Source organism: Prinia subflava, chromosome 3, assembly GCF_021018805.1.
Source record: "Prinia subflava isolate CZ2003 ecotype Zambia chromosome 3, Cam_Psub_1.2, whole genome shotgun sequence".
NCBI classification, from domain to species: Eukaryota; Metazoa; Chordata; class Aves; order Passeriformes; family Cisticolidae; genus Prinia; species Prinia subflava.
In genome coordinates, this window is record NC_086249.1 from 73,746,255 (window position 1) to 73,763,725 (window position 17,471).

The window sequence follows — 17,471 nt, forward strand, 5'->3', positions numbered from 1 at the left end:
CTGCCCTTAGCCCTGTATGCACTGCACTTGTAGAGCACGGGAGGGTCTGAGGTGTATAAGAGCTTTGTGCTGCCTCTCTGTCCTTACTACAGATAGGGTAAGGGACAACCCATTGCTCCCCATTTGGCCAGGAGAAGCCAGCATAAGGTCTGACAGCTCAAATATTAACAATGAAAGAGTAACATAGGTCTATGCCACACCAGCCTGAGATTCAGCACAACTGTTAAAAGGACACCACAAGATATTCATCAAAACACAAATGTTGCCTTTAAAAAATTACAGATTTAAATCTGAAGTGTTGTAGGCATGTTGACTCTGCATTAACATTGTGATTCTGATGTCATTAAAAAGAATTACATTCAGCACCCCTCCTCAAAGTTTAATTATCACAAGCATTGAAGCAAGGCATGTAACACCACATCCCATAGTACTTAATGGGAAAATAACATATTGTTACTGTATTTATGGCAGTCTACTTCAATTTCATAACATTTTTAAATCAGCAAGGAGGAGGCACATAAAAAGAACTGAATGATGCTGTCAGACCTAAATGGATGCTTGCAGTTGCATTTGCAAGAGCTGAATACCTGAGCACAGTGCAGATTGCTCCTTTATAAATGTGTACAGCAATAATGCTGGAGAATGTCTCATGGAAAGAATACTTAGACAGGTCAGCCTTTTAGTCCCTGATTAAAAAAAATAATGATCTTTTTCACTACAATTTTCATAGTGGCAAAACCACATTCATGCTGTGTCTTTGTGGATCTATGTAAAACAGGCTTGACCCCTGAAGTCACTTTTTAATAATTAACTCTCGCTAAGTTCATTAAACACTAATTGAAGCTACAGAAGAAAAAATTGTGAAGTATATGCAGACAGACAGAAACACCAAATGTGATTAAAGATACTGACTGTGGTATATATGTGCAATACAGTACATGAATTATATAGATTTCAAACTCAATTCCATAGAAATTTTTAACTGTTTTATACCATGGTAGATTCTACCAGGTTCATTGCTCCCACAAGTTTTATTTATAAAGGGTTGCAAGCTAAATGTCATGGACACCTTAACCAATAATCTTTGGAAATATCTAGAAAAGTAGACTCCAAACTGTACAAGATGCAGTCCCTGAAACATCTTTCAGTGCTTTGAAAAGAAACAAAAAATCAAGAAAGAGAATAAACAGTCTTGAGGGTCCACATTTTCAAATTGAACATAATTTGCAAATTTATATAAAAACAATAATTTAGATATATGTTTGACAGTTTTCAGTGTTCAAAGACAAGCTACTGAAAGTTCACTTTATTCGCTCAAGAGAAAAAAAATCAGAGGTTTGTGTTAATCAATAAAAGGAGTATTTCATTACAATAGGTCAAAAAATATGAACTGAAATATTACAGCTCACTGCTTTCCAGTCTGTTATCTCAGAACCCAAAACATTTCAGGTTTGCATTCAGACTCCAGTAAAAGTACCACACTTGCTCTTCCTAGTTACTCTGCCCACGGACTTTTCCCACCCGCCACAAAAACAAGGAACTGCTTCCCTGAGTGGCACAATGCTCAGACAGCATTTCCTCAGACAGACAGAAAAAAACTGAGTCTGAGTCTGGCTCTCAGGAGACCAATCCTGCCACAGCCTGCTGCATGACTTAGGGCAAATCAATCAACCCCCCTGCCATGGCGTTAACATTAGCAGTAATGAGCTTTGCTGCTGTGCTAGAATGCAAAGGCTCCACTTCTGAGCTTCCTGAGCCCAGGTGTTTCCTATCCAGTAAGATGTGTGCAGAAGAGATGGGTTCAGAGCCTTGTTACTCAGGCTTGGCAGGAGTTCAACGAGTCCAGTGGGGTTGAGTGAGGATCTAGCCAATGTTTGGTGTCGGTGGCTTACAAAGTGAGGCTTCAGTTTCATGAGGTCCTCTAAAGATTACTGTAACACCAACAATGTAGAATGAGGGAAAGAAAAGAGCCTGTGGTATTCTAACCTTTTAGAAAATTCACATCAATTGGAATGGACTTGAGCTCTGCTCTTTGATCCTGCTTCCACAAACCTTGTTACTTTTTTACTTGTTTATTTTCAGTGTTCTAATTCTAGCAATATTATAGGAAAGAAAAAGGCAGGAAGAAATTAATGGAGCTGAGAAAAAGATGGAGAAATGTAAGGAGCCCCATCAGCTGGGGTGATCCTAGAGGTTTTATAATCTATGTCAAAAGAGCTCCACCAAGGAGTGCTTTGAGATCCTTAATCTAGGAACCTGTGCTTCTTACACCTCAACAGGCACAAGATCTGGATTTGTATCAGCTCTTGCTCTCACACAGTGTTCAGGCTGCGAGGTGGCAGTTATATGTTCTGGTTATAAGCACAGTACACACACTGGAGGATGAGTTTGGTGTTCTCTGGGAACCACCACTGCATGGCAACTCTGTACACTTGGAAATACACTCTCCTATTTAAGAAAGGAGAGATGATAAAGTAGTATCAGTTTTCAGGCACCAGGAGACACTGAGTGCATGCTTTGCCAAAAATTTAAGTCACTTAGATTATACCTACACAGATTGCTGGGCCACCCCAACACCGTTTCCACCTAAACAAATTATAAGCCCAAGCTTTACATTTTTCCCAGCTGTAAAAGCACAAACATGACAGTTCTGCTGAAGTAGGAGGGGAGTTCTCATGCAAGAAAGAGATGGGACACCCCACTGCTCCTAGGAATGCACCTGGAAATGCCAGGTGGAGGAAAGTGTTGCATATAGGGGAGTGACAAGTGCTTTTCTCCCAAGCCACAACGGTTAGAGACAAGCTCAGGAGGGTCCAAATGTACAAGGCAAACTACACTCAAGGCTCCCCCTAAGTTTTCATACATTATGCACAATTCTACAATAATGGGAATGCAGAATTACTATTGGAAACATTGTGGTATTGAGAAAATAATTTCTCATTTTCATAAGTAAATTGGGTCAGTCATTTTCCCATTAAAGGTAATGCATATCTTAGGAAATGGTAAAAACACCACCGATCTGAAATCCGAGAGAACAAAATTATGTCCGAATCACAATATTTTCCCTTTTGCCTAGTTTTACATTATTTAAGTTGGTAAACAACAAACTTTTCTTAGTTTAAAAAAAATCTATTTCTGGATTTAGATTTGGCATGCCACATTCAGTCAGTGAAACTGCTGCTAATAACAGCTGGTCTCTGCTTATTTAAATAAAAGAGTTTCACCATAGTTCATAATAATAGAACAATAAAAGAAAAAAAATGTAAAAGTGAGATGCAGCAATTCCTTGGAGGTTATACATGCAAATTGCCCTGAATCTGAACAACACTTCAACAAGAAAAGCAATATTTTGGGACAACAGTTCTGCTTTTGTAATGAGCCTGTAAAATTCATTCCACTGAAATAGCTACAGGTATATTATACCCCATGAACTATTACAAAATTAAACTTCATAAGCAATATGCCAGTGCTTTGTGTGATGCATTTGCTAAAAGAATCATTCAATTTATCATGTTTTCCTGAAGCGTTATGAGACAAGATCTTTGAATAAAACTCATTTCATTAGGCTACCTTGTTACATTGGAAGATAAGATCTACACTTGACTAAAGACATCATTCCATCATGCCCATAATCACCCTGCCTGGAGAAGTAAACATTCAGGACCTTAGAAAAATGGCATTGCACTGCCTCACTAATGGTACTGAAGGAACACATTAAAAAAAGGTCCAGATGGACATGGTGAAAAATTATCTGAAAGCAAATTCAAGTACACAAAAAACTATTCTGCATGTACTGGAGACAAGTATTTTAGGCCAGGCATTCACCCCAGCCTGGGCAAAAAGCTTGCAGCAGTGCAAGATGGTTTAAAAACCAGATCAAGGGGAACTTATTGTATGGTGCCTGCCTTGTTTTTCCATGCTAGCTTAAAAAGGGCAAAATATTTCTGTCCACCCAGTCCTCACTAGGAGGATTCTGCTGGACGACTTATACTGACACTTATATTTGCATGCTTATTTCATTAAATACTCCTGAAAGAGATCTCAGTTCTAGTCCAAGCTGTGGCACAAATTTTCTCTGTGGCTTTGGGTTTAATTTTTCAGTGCTTCAGTTTCTCAGCCTCTTCAGAGGAAACAGAACAGGTAATATGTACCTTGAAGGTAGGTGCTGTGGTGATGTTTTTGGTCATTTGATGCATTTAGATACTGGAAACAAACAATTCAGAGGTTACAGAATTTGGAGTCTGATGCATTTTTTTCATTTTTCCTTTGATAAAGTGCTATGAGGCTCAACACCAAATATCTCCCTGCCTGCTGTTATGTGAATGAAAGGTAGCTCCAGTGAAGTCAACCTATTCAAAGCCAAGGCAGAAACATAGCTCTGGCTTAACAAACTGTATTTCCTGTAAAGCCCCTGTGTCAGCTTCATGTCAGCTCACATTGTTTACAATACAGAAAACCTCATTTCCAAAATTTCCCTTGGGAAAGTCAACATCCCAAAGACCACTAATGAAACATGGGACAAGACCTAAATGCAAAGCCAAGGTGTTTCCAGACAGAATATTTGGTTCTCATGTGCCAGGACTCACACTGATGGCCACCCAATAGTTTGGTGAGAAATCTGGAAATCTCTTTTTATTTTCCTGGCTTACTTTTAAGCCAGATAAATTCCTCAGTCAAGCTTGCTATGCAGCTGCATGACTGCTCTGGGCAACCCTGAATGAAGAAGACAAAAATATATTATTGGGAAGAAAAGTGGAAATGGTTTTATATGGTATTGTGACAACTTATTCTGTTAAAAACTTAAACAAGATTCTAGGTGAATATATATAGGTTAAATATATTCAGAGATATTTCTTCCATTGTTATTTCACATTGCAGTTGGAAGTCTCCACTTTTTTCAAAAGCATTTTTAATTATGTGGTTTTGATGAACCCTTGTTTATTAACACCATAAATGGGTCTGGTAAGGTAAATTGTTTTCTATCAAAAAATCATTTCTGGATAAAAAATAGTAAGAATATTTTAATTTCCTTCAAACTCCTTTCCTCTTGCAATGAAAACATTTATATTTATTTTTTGATATTACTTTTTTTGCCTTTCCACATTTAGGTTTTTTCATGGTCTTCCCCTCTTCCTCCTTTATGTTCTTTTTTTTTCTATTTTGACAGCAGGAGAGAGAGAGAATGGAAAAGAAGAAGTATCCTCCATTTTCAGGGAAAAAAGTGTTGTATGGGATACTACTTCTAATGAACATGTTGCTACTTACCTGCTGAAAATAGGCAATTTTTTACCTATTCTTATGTATTGGTAAATAAAAAAAAAAATTAAAAATCACTCTGATCAGCTATTCCTGACACTTAGGTGTGGTGCACCTTCATACCCCTTGAAAGGTTACTACCCAGCAAATAAATGCATTTAACCCACAGAAGCTGTGGATAAAACCCCAGATGTATTTTTTTTTTGTCTTTGCCTTCTACGTGATCCTCACACAAACTCTTGTTCCAGACTGAAGAGAACCTAGCAGCAAAGTTTCTCCCTTACAATTCATGTAAGAATAAGTTACAACTCTCATCATAATATGTGCATTTAATCCTCATCATTACTTATCCTGGTATTCATTATATGGATTTTTGATTCAATAGTGTATATGTCAGCCTGTGTAAGAATCTGTCCTGGAAATTTTAAATTGACTCCAATTTCAAAATAGCCAGCAAGAAGTGAGCTTTTTTTTTATTTTTTTTAAGTCCTTGTTTGATGAGGTGCCTGAAGGAAATGCATTCCCTCTGTCCCAGCTAAACCATAAGAATCCAGGGAGAAGCAAAGGATGAAAAAGCAGGTGAGCAGACCCCTTCACAGAGCTGCATGCTTTGCTGATGGTAGAATCTGAATATAGCACAAAGAAATGACTCAGGGACAGAGAATTTCCATTTATCCAGGTCAGCACTGTGTCAGGGTGCTATTAAAGGCACTTTGTCTACACTGTGCATTGTTTTATGAAGGAATTATATTTTTACTATAAATGTGGTTCAGCACTTTGCTGGGGATTTCTGATAGGGATTTCACCAGGATCACCATAGTTATGTAAGGCACATATGCTGCTGAAAGGCAGAGGTATGATCTTTTATGATAGGAACCAAAGAAAGGCAAATATCTAAAAAGCCCGAGTAAAACACAGCTAACTTACAAAGCACTTGATTTGTTAGGAGGGGAATATCACATCATGACAAATGTCCTAAAACCCATCTTCAGGTGCCACCACAGATGGCCACTTCTGAAGCTCTGAGGACAGGGATAATATCTTAACATTCACTGATGCCTTACAGGCAGCAGGCAGATCGGGCAGGCACATTTTAAAGATCCAAGATCCTGCCTTATGAAAGGAAAGAAAACATAAACACACTGTCAGAAAGAGACTGAATATTAAATGGGACCAGAAGATGTAGAAAAACAATGAGAAAGGTGATGAGAAATATAACCTCATGAAAATGCTTTCCAGCCTTTTACAAATTACAATCCCTGAAACATTTTTCAGTGATGCTACACACTGTTGCATGACGAATTCAGCATTATTAACAATAGGTTTGATTTTCTTAGTTACTTTCAGTGATTCTCTTAGAAGCAGTCCATTGACCCTCAGGCTCCACTGGTAACCACTGTGAGAGTATAATTATGATTTACTAAGTACGAAGGGACAAATTTTCAAAGGCCAGGGCTGGAATTTCGCTTTGTAAATGGAAGTAATAATATTCAAAATAACACAATTATATCCAAACATGGCACGCTTAGAAAATGTAGGGTTATATAATTTCCTAATCATTTACTATAAATGTCTTTATCAGGAGCAAGATCCTCCTACAAAGAATTCTCCTTTACTGTCATACTGAACTCTGCCTGTTTTGTATTCAGCAGCATTGTATATATACTTTTAAGTTAAGAAACAGCCATATGATATGAGGCCATATCCTCAGCTGGAGTAAATCAACTCTGCTGAAGCAACAGACTTGTGCTGATGTACACCAGCTGAAGTTCTGGCCAATTTTTCAAAATAACAAGTGCTTTGAAGTGACCAGAGCTACAGCTTCTTAACAACCTGATACAGCAGATGAATGTAAATCTCACAAGTCATTTCAAGTTCCTGATCTCCCATTTCTATTGAAAATAGAGCCATCAAAAAAGTGATGTATTGCATCTCATTTTTATTGTCCATGAGGAGGGTGCAGGTGAAAGGAAGCAAAGGGCAGCAGGGGTGTGGGGCTACACTCTGTTTCTGAACCTGCCTAGACAACAAAACTGTAGGTGTCAGCTTACCCCCAGTTCATGCTGTGTTGCACAAGCCACCCAACCCAGGTGAAGGTCACATCTCTATCACTTGGCACTTCAGAGTAATTTACATTTATATGTAATTGTTTTTTGAGTGTGCATGTGTTCAGAAGAGCTGGATGGCTTGGGAATTGGTAATAGGATATCAGAGCCTGTCACCAAAAGGCCACCAGTTCAAAACCAGAGCAGTTGTTGGAGCAGCCAAAAGGTGCTAAGTTTCTGCTGGCTGCTCTGCAGCTTAGATGAAATTAGTTGGTGATTTCAGTCTGGACATGTGCCCCTGTCACAAAATAGCTCTGTTGCTGCAGCTGTCAGAAAGGACATCTTGTGGATATTGTCAACAGAAAGGTCAAGGACTGATGGTGTGAGTGTGCAGATGACCTCTTACTCTCACCCCAAACAGTTTTCTAGGTGGCCTAAGAGATGTGCTGCTGGAACAATGCGGGAAATGTCACCCAGCTGCTGCCCTTGCTATTAGGCTTCTGGAGGTTAAGGCATGACATCAGACCTGTGGATGTTAAACCTCATGCCTTTCAGAATCATTTTGAAAGCCTAACTGAAGTGCTGTGATGACAGTAATAAATAAACATGCAGAGAGACCTATAATGGGCTTCGAAAAAAGCATTTGCAAAACATGTGGCTCAGTACACCTCTCTTACTAAATTTTGCTGACAATGCCAGCAGGTGCCTGGTGGCAGAATTACTGATTTGTATATTTTTTTCCCTAGCATCTATTCTACTGACTGTTCAGGGTTGTTTTTTTTTTTTTCCCTAGCGCTATAGGATTTATGCCCTTCACTAAGCACCTGCTTTCCACATAGAAAATAAATTATTTGGGTTTGTCTGCCTTGCAGCAAGATGAAGAAAGGGATGGAAGTCCAACACACCTATTTAGTTACCAAGAATCCTAGAGTAACAGAAAACCACAATTAGGCTCCTTGACCTCAGCAACACAAATTAAAGGGTAAAATTTCCCTCTGTGCTGCAGAAACAGACCGAGCCAAAATCATCTTGCACTAAGCAGCTTCAGCAGAAGCTGATATCAAGGTTTTCACCACTCTCCTTCCAAGACAGTGTAGGCTCAGCCAGGAGCAGGCTCACCTCCACCTGCTTACAGATGACAATGCACGCACTGTTCACAGAAGGAATATGCATATCCCTAATTTTATCCCTAAACTAAAACAGATAGGTGGACTAGAAAGACAGCCATCTAGCCCTGACAACACAGAGGTCAAACCTGGGTAGCCCATGAAGTATATGACCCATCACTAATTGTGATTGTTGTTACAGCCAGCTCCAAATTACCTGTTCCTCTGGATCTGCAGTTACTGCTGCATAAACTGAGTAGCAAAGAAGCTGATAAAGATCTGTCTGTAGGAGTTTCAGTCACCTCTAGACTGACGTGCCCCTGCACTTGCAGAGGTGAGGCTTTACACTATTGAGGTACTGAAAGGAGATCGAAACCCTTCACTCCTCACACCTCAGGAGAACTTGGCACAAGTCAGAGCTTTGTATCTGGCCTTGTTTCAAGTAAACAGTCACCTCTAAGAGTTTTCTGAAACCTCAAAAATATCTTTCCTGTGCCTACAACTGACCACCTAAGTTCTACCACACTTTGGGTCTCAGAGCAAGTAAAAAGATGAAAATATCTTTCTTGTTATTGCCCTGGGAAATTTCCATAAATTCATTCTTCTGTGGTTGTTTGTTCACCTGCACAGATGATCAAACACTTCAGATGTATCAAAAGCAGCAAAAAGTGAAACAGATGTACTGTGGCAAAGCAGGTGGGTACAGTTATTAACCAAATCTGGTGTCTGGAAGGAGCTGGTAAGCACCTCCCCTTCTGAAAACAGAAATTAAAATGATTCCGTTTATGGTGACTAGCTGAGTCCAGACTTATACAAAATTAACCAAAAGATATTTAAGAGAGCATAAGCAGTCACAGCAGTAACCACTGGCATGAGCAGCTGGATCCCATTCCCGCTGAAAGTCCCAACATCAAAAATATCTACTTGTTTGCCAAGTTACTTACAGGCAGCTCAGGGGCAGATAGTTAAAGACTGGTTTACTTTCAAGGGGATTTCCTAATCATAGTTCTCTCTTCTTTCTGAAACTGGGGTAATTTTTGCAGCTGATAGACTGTATTGTGAGGTCAACCATCTGTGGTCACTACATCATTATACACACTGCATAAATATTTGGGGGCTATTGTAGATTGCACCTTGCATCATCTTGTTTCCTACTTGTTTATTGAACAGCTCTTTAAAAGGTGTCTGAGGGAGGTTTATTGCTGTACTTCATGTTACAGTAGTATGTACAGACTGTTTTTAAACACTGTTCAAGCATGGAGCAAGAGAAAGTCCCAGGTCTTAAATTTCACATACAAGATGGTTAGAGGAGCACTAGGCTGGGAGACAAGGCAGTGGCAGAGGCAAGGAAAAGCCCATGGGCTCCTGATACCTGCTCAGCCTCTTCCCTCCCAAAGCTGATTCATGCCTCTGAGTCTCCTTTTGTCCTGTTTGGCTCTTTATTAGTCTGTGGTTAGTGTAATGCCTAGAAAAGCCACAAATGGGATGTGAATAGAAAGTTTTGAAAAAGAGAAACTCCCTTTCTCTTTTCTCTGCAGATGTTCAAATATTTTCCATAGCACAGACAGGTGACTAGCCCACCCCACCACCTTGTCTGGTTCCAACCCCAATGGAGTTGTGTCCACAAGTAGCAAAGCCCACTGCACATTCCTCCAGCTCACAATCTCCTTTTGCAAAAGCTGCATGTGGGCCTCACCTATTGTGAAATCCTGTAGCACTGTCATGCACAGGTGGGATTTGCTCACGAATAACCAGGACACAGCTTGTGAGAACCTAATGCTGAAAGCAAATTGACAATTTAGAAACTGAGACCATCTTTTTCCTGTGGGACTGAGGACAGCTATTTGTTCTAGATACTTTTCAAGAAATCAATATATGTTGCACTTGTTCAAGTTCAGCTCATGGCAATAATACTATACCAAATATTCCATCTAGCTGTGCTCACACACAGTTAAAGGAAATGGTAAAGTTTTTGTCAATGTTTTGTAGAAAATAGGTACAGGATGATAGAGTGAAATGGCCATGTATCAGCTAAGCTACTCAAGCACAGTCAGCCAGAAACCGAGAGTAGTTTAATTCAGACACTATTAGTAATACTATCAGGAATTACTTTTGAATTAGCATCAGGGTAAGAAAATCACACCAATTCTGAAAGAAGCAATCAGTGTACCAGACTTAATATAAAAGACCACTGTTCACAAGATGAAGTTTTCCAGTTCCTTTCACATTAGGAAGCAAGCCACCACAAGAATCTGTTATTCAGGCACTGTAAAAAGGCATAATTTAAAGACTAACAAAGATGAAAATGTAGGGAACGTAGTCTGAAATGAAGGAAGTACTGAAGGAACTTGAAGTACTTAGGAAATAAACAAGAGAAGAAACTTAGTAAGGGTCTTAAAACATGTAAAAGTTCCCTGAAAAGGTGATAATCTCTTTCTCACACTTGTGTTTCAGAACTTGCAAATTGTGGGCAGAAATAATGGATGGAAAAACCTTTCCACATATATCTAGGAGTCTCTTTCTAAAAGCAGGGACTGTGGAGCACCAAAACTGACTGTTTGATAATGCCATGGTGTTAGCATCACTGCAACTTAGATAAACACACCAGAATGAGACAGAAACCATGGTCCCATCTATGGTTTCCTGGCATCCCACTGCAGGTAATGTATGCCCCCAGTATTACTCAGTTAGTCCAGCAAACCTGTGAGTTTGGAGATGGCATAGTGCTCCAAATATATTTCTGCAACAGCATGGCCATAACCTACTGTCTTGGACTGTGCTGGGCAGCCAGCTATCTGCTGGGGGTCTGTGAATAAAAAGAGAACTAAAATTTACATCCAGAAGTCTCTTTGTTTAACAGTAACATTGCATTTAGGGAAAGTAGTCTTCGAAGGATCCAGACAAGATAGATAGTGAGCACAGAATTGTTATATCCCTGGTACACTGTGGAAATATTCATATTAGTATGGTGGAGATTTCAAAACATTTGAAAGAAAGGCCCTGAACCTTTAAGACCTGCTACTTTTAATGCAAAAACAAGAGTCTGAATTAGTTAATTAAATAGTAATTCATAAAAACTGATTTCGGGGATTTAAATTGGATCAATTCAATAAACTGAATGGTTTATAGCTTGTTCCTAGATGGTAAGCATTTTGAAGGCTCGAATAAAAGACTTTCTGTCATTCTAGTATTCACTAGCACTACCATACATTAACAAAAAATACTTCTCCAGTATGAATGAAGAGAACATGCTATACAGCATGGTACTGCTGTTATGAAAAAAATCCTTAAATATTAAAATGGACTTCCACACATGGTCTCATTTCTGGACAAGGAGCAGCCAGCTGATATGGATGTTTGCAGTTTACTCACAAAAGAAATAGGAAGTTCCTTGAGGTACTCCTGCAGAGAAGTGACTAACAGGCACAGAAGAGCCTACTGAGATAAAAAGAAACCAACCCAAACTTTCATATACAAGACTAATCCAAAATAAACTGTTCTCTAAGGCTTATAAATATTAACTTCTCCTCTTTAAAATATTGCCTAGACCTGGTGATGGCAGGGACCTGAGATTCCTTCCAGTTTTACATCTTACCGTTCTTATATTCTGTTTTTCCTTTTCTCTCTGACTTTGCTACATGCAACATCCACCAGACTTAGGAGAAATAGAATGTCCAGAACAAAGTGGCTAATGTTTTCAGGACTTGCAGCTTGATCAAAAGCATAATGAAAATTTTTCCCAGCTAGTTTATACCCTAAAAATCTGTAAGTATTTTGAATCCTTACTGTATGATTACCTGAGATTGCAGGGGGCTGTGCTAGGTGAACTAGTGAGTTTGTTTAATACTGTGGTTGTTTCTGTGAATGATAGTTCATTCAAACAAACCAAACAGAACCCACAAGCAGATGAGATTTGCTGATCATGCACCCAAATGTCTTTCTTCATGGGACAATATGTGTTATTTTTCAATGGTCAGTTCCATGAAAATAAATACATTTTATGATCCATGAGACCAATAAAAACTAACTCAGCTTGAAAGATGAATTTCAGTTTTCAAATAAGCCCAGTGAAATGAGTGTGAAATACCTACAGATGAAGAATAATTCATAGAAATTATTCAGACAATAGTTTCAAATAACCAGCAAATGTGAGAAAACTGCAAGCTATTAACACACATTTCACATGCCAGAAAAGAGGCAGTGTATGAAATAAATTACTCAAGACAAAAAGCTTTACTACTGTTTTTTTCCAAGCAGTGCATTACCAGCAGCACACTTCCACAGACTAGATCACTGATGAGATGGGTTTAGTAGCACATGACTTACAGAGAAAGTTTACTCACACTGGCCTGCAGACTTAAGGCAGCAAAATAGAAGTTCTAGAACTTTTTTGTAAACAACAGACAAGGAGAGACATGTTGCTCCAGAGGACCCTTCACAGCATCTAGCTGGGGCTCATATTGTTTGGCTGTCTAGAGGAGGCCACAGAAGGAAACACGAGTCTGTGCTACTAATTTAAGACACATATTAAGGGCCTAGAGTGAGATGGTGAATATTTCTTATAGCATCATGGAGCAGACATTGGAGCAAAGCCAAGAGGGACAATTGTCCTATAGACAGGGAAGCAGAAAGAACCAGTCTACAAGGATCAGCAATATTCCACCTGATTTTTAGGCAAGCAATTTTGAGAGAAAGTCAAACAAAACCAGTCAAAAAATCCTTCATCTACTAATAGATGGAGATGTAGTGACTAGTAACAGCAACATATTCCAAATTGATGGATTTTTTTATGAGGTATTTCCTTCCTAGATCTTCTGATCTTCCATTTTCCATCTGAAGTTTTCCCTAGGCTCTCTACACTGGTATATGTGTGTGTGGAAAAGAAGATCTAGTGAACTACTTGTATGCTATTCCGTGTTCCTCATGACTCAGACGTACCTTCCTGCTCTGGTCATAACAGGAAAAATGGTGTTCGTAATAATGCAAAGTTCATTGATGATACACCTTCAGTTTATTCATTTGTTGTTGGCAAAACTATTTTTTGCCTTTGACAATTTATAATCAGTTAAAGATCATAAGATTCTTTGCTCAAGAAGAGCTGTACTTGTGACAGCATCTTAGCCAGATTTCATTACCATTGTCTCACTAAGTTTCGCCTATGAAATCACTTGAAGAGATTGTTCTTCCTCACTTCATCTCTTTAAACGGCTTTGGAGATTGCTCTGATCTGCTAAATAAATCCCCACATCCATCCATTTGCTGTTAAGCAATGAGATACTTCCCCTTCTGTTTCAGTGTCACAACAAATCCAGCATGACAAGACTCCAACAACTCCCAGCTCTCTTTCCTCTACAACCCAAGATGAGAGAAATCCCTTAAGACTATCTGGCTTCTAGAATTTATGTCTGCTAGTGAAGAAATCTCATGGAACAGAGTTTCAGCACAGTTTCAGCACTACCATACTTGATTTGGCATCTCAGTTTCAAACCTCAACTTTCAAAAGACCCTTAACCTGACATGAAAAACTGATCCAAATTTCTCCTCCATGTGCAGGCTGTTTTTTATTTTCCCAAAACCAGTTACTTCCTCTTTGCTAGTGAGATCTGCAAACACTTCAAGAGGCATCTAAAATTTGCTTGCCAGGTTTAGCTTAGCCAGAAACAGATTAGGCACAAAGAAAAAAAGATCAACCTTTTATTTTCCAGAAAGATTTTCTTGCTAAAACTGTCCAGAAAAGTTGGGACACCAACTCCCCACCCCTGCCACACAGATGGGATTATGGCAAAGGAGATGTTCACAGTTCACAAAGCAGAGAAACACTTTAAGGCATTTAAAGGCACCCCATGAGCACCAGCTGGAGTTTAAGCAGAGCAGCTGTTCCAGTATGTGGGAAAGGGGATTGCAGATTAAAACAGACAAGGCAGCTTAAGGGAGCATTTGGAGTGAGTTCCCAGTGTAGACACCTCTTTTCCACTTACAGCTTCTCCTAGGAAGGGAGAGTGGAGCAAGCACTTGCTCCAAAGCCCAGGATGAACTAAAAGAAAGCAGATCAGTGCCTAAAACCTGCCAGCAAGTGCTGCTGCTGTCTTCAGACCCTCATCAGACAGTCATGAGGGAGCACCGCATGTGTGTGGCAGACATTCCACCAGACACAGCTGTTGCCAGCTTCTTGCAAGTGGAAGGCCAGTGTCACTCCCCTAGTGCTTAGTAGGGAAGGGATAAAAATGGAAGAAAGTTAATTTAGATACCAAATATATACACACACACACACATCTTTTAGAGGGAAAGAGGAGTAGGAGCTTACAAGGCTTGTTTTTCCTCTCCCTCTGTTCTTGGAGCAACACCTTACTGTTGTGGGTTCTTGTGCTTCCTAGAGATCAGAAAATGGACAAGCTTGAAAACTCTCTGTGGACAACTGTCCTTTGTATATTCGCAGGACTAAACAGTTGCTGACACTGTTTTGTGTTCCCACACCTTGTTTTTGCACTTACACAGAGGCTAAGCTTGGGACTAGGAATGGTGGCTTCCTAGAGGGGTGGGCAGCTGAGCTGGAACAAAAAGAAAACTCAGTGCAGGCTGAATTTCCATGCCCCAGAGGGCTTTTCAATTCATCATCTGGACTTGACTCTAGCTTTGTAGTTCAGGTTCAGACTCAAAGCCTGGACTGAGGTAAAGGGCTAAGCTCAGCCTGGGTGGGCATGTGCTCACTGCAGTCCTGCCCATCCCCCGGGAGCTTTGAGCAGGAGCATGGGCCACTTGGGCAGGTCAGCTACAAGGTGAGCCTCCTCTTAGCATGCTGGCACCAACATGCTCAGCATTCTGGCTGGCAACAGAATACATCTTAGCACACTTTTAAGGACATAAAGAAAAACTCAACTCATTGTGAACCTCAGCTGTGCAGACATACACGTCATGTCTGACCCCGCATAAGCATCCATCATTTCTGTGAATTTTCCATGGACCAGAGAAAGGAACTTGCCCCCTTCACAACTTTTCCCCTGGTGGTAACACCTCAGATTCACAGAGCTTTTTATTTCCCTTCTCTCTGCTGCCATTTTCTGTCACAGAAAAGCAGGATGTGGCCCTGCTTTGTGAGAACTCATTTGTGAGTGTGAAATGCCAGGATCAGCTCTGTGTCTCTCAAGAAGGTGGAGTCTGTCATGTTTGCTGCAATGCATGAGAAACATTTCCCACAGTTAAAGCACTTTGACAGAACTTGGCCCAGGAAAACTGTCATCAACACAAAGAAATCTGTTTGATTTGATACCAAACTTTTCATCTACTACATTAACATCACTTTGATACTGCTTTGGCTCATAATGGCATGCCAGTAGCACTGAGAAGTTCCCATTGTGATAGATACTATGCAAACACAAAACTTGGATTGCCTGCATTCAGGCCTTAAGTCAGCAATCAAAAACACAGCATTAACGTCACAGCCCCAAAATTGTTCTTAAAATACTACAATGGTTTATCACAATGTCTTAAAACACCCCAAAAGTACTCAAGAAATTTCTAGGCATTATGGTCGCCCACCTTTCCTATAAAAGCCGGTGGTTATTTACGGGATGGGAATCACGTTTGGACATATTGCATGGCAGCAGTGCTCAGTCCCCCTGCTCCAAAGGCATCCAGGGCTGGTAATGTTACTCTCTCCATCGCTGCCTGAGTTATTGCTCCATTACCAGCCTGAACTTGGAACACGGCTCAGGCTGCAGCAATAACAAGACAGATAGGTCTTTATGAAATCTATACTATTAACACTATTTGTTTTGCCACGAGTTGACAACTTTAGTAAATTGCTCATAATTGGCTATGAAGGAAAAAACACAGCACTGCTCACCATTATTATGGTATTGATTTTCAATAATTGCTTTTTTGGGGGTGGGGGGAGTGCACATGTCACTTTTGTGCTGTAAGACAGCCTAGAAAGAAACTGGCTGCGTGCATCTGCTCTGTGTCTGGAACTTCACTGTGGCATAAAAAAAACCCAAAACAATAGCATAAAACGTACACCAGGAGAAGATGAAACAAAGATTTATTTTTCTTTTCTCTGGCACTACATTTTAGCATTAAAATAAAAGAATGGAATTACCCATGTAGCTAAACACGATGGTAACCCTGTAGGATATTCATGTTAGTCAAAGGCTGAAATACATTAACATTAAAAAACTCCATAGGGTTATTTTAAATATTCATTAGGAAATTTACAAGCTTTGGTGTAATGGCTGAGGACTCCAGTGTTTTTATAATTGGAAGCCAGGCCAGTGGAAAGTTTGTCAGCCATGGGAAAATAATGTGGCCCAGTTTCTGTTCCTGTGTTAGAGATTCTTGCTTATGCTCTTTATATATCAATCCCTCTGAACACATCCACAGACACACATACCTGATACTGCAGTATTTTTATGTGGAATGACTTCTTATCACTTCTTCTTCTCATTTTTCCTTTTCTCCCTCCTTTTTTCTTAAATGTGCAGTCATGCCTATGGAGCAAATGTAGCACTCTTCTCATTTCAGATGAAAGGGACAGCATTGCTGGGAAGAGTGTAAAGAGTGCCTAATGTCTCTCCACAGATGATTCTGAAAATTATTCTGAAAATTTGCTGCCAAGCACAAGCATTTAACATAAATCCAAAAAATTTGCCAGAAATCTTATTTAGAGATGACTCACTCAAAAGTCAGTTGACATGAGATTACAAACTGACCCAGGAAAAAAGGGTATTTCTGACAGATTTATTTTGCTTTTGCTTTTCCTCTTTTTTTTTAATTTATAATTTTTAAGATATAAACTAGCCAAAAAGGCAGCATTCCTTCAGTTTTGTAGCCTTCTGTTTCTCTAGACACAGGAGAAGTGCCTGAATTCTCTCCTCCTCACTTTCTTGTTCCATAGATGTCAAATGATCACCATGAAAGACTGGGAAAGGAGAGTTCTGAAGATTTACCCCTCCCAGGAGATCTTTGCCCAGATTTGCTATAAAACTCAGCATAATCTTTGATCTTCCAGTGACTTGTAGTCTTCTCTGTTACTTGAAACCCAGCATTATTATTAAGCTTAAGTAGATTG